This window comes from Haemaphysalis longicornis, unplaced genomic scaffold (genome assembly GCF_048455015.1).
Source record: "Haemaphysalis longicornis isolate Haplotype H1 unplaced genomic scaffold, Haemaphysalis longicornis Haplotype H1 scaffold_6, whole genome shotgun sequence".
Classification (NCBI taxonomy): Eukaryota; Metazoa; Arthropoda; class Arachnida; order Ixodida; family Ixodidae; genus Haemaphysalis; species Haemaphysalis longicornis.
Window position 1 is genome coordinate 188614738 of NW_027526407.1, and position 3594 is coordinate 188618331.

Sequence of the window (3594 nt, forward strand, 5' to 3'; positions counted from 1 at the left end):
CACGGCAATTCCTTTTAATCATCATGTTTAATGATTACCTTTTAATCACCATCTCGCCTCCGTTTAAAAGGGCTCAGCTCACCGATTTATGGAGAGGTGGGGAAGGGGGGGGGGGGGCTGCTGCTGCTGCTGCAGCTTTCTTGCTGAGTTCACTGCGGGATTTTACCACCATTTGCAACATATCACCACCATTCTGTCCCGTAAAGGGATCGCAACCCGTTTGGCATTGATGCCGCGTCACACAGAACCGGATGGGGGCAGCCAGGCTGCACATGATGCAGCGCGGGAGTGTATTAGGGGTGAAGCCCCTTAGAGGCTGGGGAAGTTGGCGTCTCATGTCGTCGTTGTAATCGTCGTCTCATGTAGTCACGGTACTAAAAAACCGGGACACTTGTTTACGCCTCGCGCTAGAGAGCTTCGTGCTTCAAAGACAAGAGACGTTTACAGCAAAGCTGTATACCTATACCCCCCAACGGTTTCATCTTCGTTGGCAAAAATGCCAAGGCCCCAAGAATACATTTGCACACCGCGTGCTTCGCCCCTCCCCAAGTTTCACGTTAGTGGAGATGGAAAGAGATATTTTTTGTTCACCAAGTACTGGTTTCAAGGAAGCTGAAACTGCCCGTCTGGTTCCCCATCTGTCACCTTACATACGGAGCTACTTACCTGTCCCTCAAACAGGCAGAGCACAAGAAAGTGCACATTTTAATAAGGCAAGCGTACAAAACTGAACTCGCCCTCCCCACTCACGCCTCTACTCACTTGTTCTTACGTTTGGGAATGCATAATACTTTGGCAGAGCTGTGCGAAGCTCAACGAACTTCGCAATCGCAACGCCTCGAGCTTACGCCCACTGGCTGTAGTACCTTAGCTCGTTTGGGCTATCCGACCCCGACTCAGCCTCACCGCCTGGAATGCCTCCCCCCTACCTCCCCTACTGCGCGGTCTGATTAAAGTCGCCGCGCTACACTCCAAACATGCACCCAAGCATCCACGACGGTCGCCGCACCGCCCGCACAAGCTACATTTCCACTAGGGTGTCGGAACGGAACGAAAACCGGAAACAAAAAATGGAAACGAAAAAAAAAACGATATTTTCAGCCGGAATGAAAATGGAAACGGAACGTTATTTATTATTTCGTTCAGGAGCGAAACCAAAAAAAATTTCGTTTCGGTTTTCGGTCCGACTGGAAGCCCAAATATTTGAGCATCTATGTTTGCTTCCATGCAGTGGGGTGGGAGAGAGAGAGAGAGAGAGAGAGAGAGAGAGAGAGAGAGAGAGAGAGAGAGAGAGAGAGAGAGAGAGAGAGAGAGAGAGAGAGAGAAGTATTTGTCCAGAAGTAGAGAGTTTGTGCTCTCTTTGCCGCGTTAGTCAGCCAAGACATCTTGGTTCCTGGCTGCTGCTTCGGCCACCTGGACAAAACGTACTGCGTTAGGGGATCGAAGTAGTCCATCAGGGTTTCCCAGTGATCTAGATGTTTGAGGTCTATGGGGGGTAGGAGAATTTCGTGGTACTTCCGCATAATGTGCGTGAGGCCCGCGCGGTGGCCGCATTGTTTGCACTTTAACGAGAAGATTTCTGGATAGAAGTGTCTATAGGCCAACGGGTCAGGGTAACTATTTGTTTGAAGTTGTCTCCATGTCTTTGCTTGTGCAGAGTTGAGCTGCGTTGAGTGTGCGGTGGGCGGCTGGGAATTGGCACCTGCCATGTTTGTGGTAGTTTATCTCTTCGCACGAGTTGAGGGTGTCGAACAGTTCTGTGGTTCGCTAGCATGAAATCGCCTTTCCTCCGGCTGGCGGTTTCTGTCGACAGGCTTGCTGCCTCCGTGCTTCCATACTCTCACCGTCTGTCTCGATGGTCAGTGCCGAGCTCCCCGCGTGTTCGCCGCGTGCATCTGACTACGATGCAGACGTCGCCGCCCTATTTATTTATTTATTTACCTGTCATCATACCCACATTTGCCCTACGACATTGTTAAAGTGGGTGTGCACATTAATGAACTCGAATATTCTGAAACACGCCATAATAATAAAGAAGGAGAATAAAACAATGTTTGGTGTGATTACAGTCCTGAGCATGCACAATTAGCAGCGAAAACAGCAGATTACTGCGGCACGCTCCGTGGAAAATAGGTTCAAGTCATGCTGTGCTTGTCCGCAAGTGCTGCCAGGGCGAAACGGACAACATTTCATCCGGTGCGTAATGAACATTCTTGGGCTGGGCATTCTTGCCTTTATAGTTTTTAGAATAGGACGCTTGGAATATGGATGTGCGCCTCAAATATTAACCAGTGTTCTTGCTGTTATCCCTTCGTCTGGACGTGTACGTGGAGCGCTGTAGGTGCAGTGTTCGCGGAGCGCGAGAGGCGTTCAACCGACACGGTTGGCGTTCAATTTGAGAGTGCCTTTATTTTCCAGTTCCCTCCCCGGGTCGCCCCTCATAATTCCTTCGTCGGGCGGGCTAGCGTCACTAAATAAAGGCTTTTAGAGTATCGGCACTATTTTCTCTCATTGTTATGTCCCGCCAGGTTTTTAGTTCGTCGGTCGGCATCACGTGATATTTGTTTACATATGGCCGCGGCCATTTTGTTTCTGGGCGCCTCCTCCCTCTCTCTCTCTCTCTCTCTCTCTCTCTCTCTCTCTATCTGCTGCGCGGACGCAAGAGCGGCCGGTCACACTCGGCCCGTCACAACCTGCGGCGGTTTCGTTGGGAGAGATGGCAAACACTGCAAGCCAGAAACAAAATGGCCCCCAGACGCTTCCGGTTGAACGAAGTGGCGGTACTCTTAAAGGAGTACTGACACGAAATTTCAAAGCTGAGATAACTATGTAAAACGCTTCCCTTTTATCAGGAGATATCTCCCAGCAATTTTCAACAGCAACCGTTCAGCGAAACATATTTAAAATCCATTTTAAACTTCGCCCGCACGAGAAAGCCCAGAGCGGACTACATGACATTATCTGCTACTTGCCCCAAACTGCCGACGTCGGGGCTCCCGTGACGAAGCCGACGCGCTGGCTGTGGTTGGCGCGCGCTGCTCGGGCGTGTGTACACGTCATGGTTTTGGGACTGACGTCATGGTGCCCGGGCCTGTGGGGACGGCGAAGACCTCGGCCGGTCTGGGCGCGCGCGTGCGCTCGCTCGCGCGCGCTTCCAGGGAGGCAGCGATACGGCAAGAATGGTGACGTCACGTGATACATCCTGTCATGGCGGCCGCTCGGCGTTTTTTTTTTTTTTGTCGAAACCGAAACTGACATGAATAAACGACGCCGTAAATGAATGTTTACGTTGCGCTCGACCGTCTAATCTGTCATTCTATGATTAGTGGGCTGGTAGGCACGCATAGCAGCGAAAAAAACGTAACACGAAAATTTCATGTCAGTACTCCTTTAAAGGAGCCATGAAGAGAAAACACAAGTTTGGTTCATTCGAAAGATTGCCTCGTTAGAACCATAACGACACCACTTATAACGCAAACTTCGCTCAAATAAGCTACATAATTAGGAAAAAAGGAAATGACCATGCGACCCACCAGCTCATTTTCCGCAACAGAACCTGTGATGTCACTTGGGAATGCTCTGCGATTGGCGGAG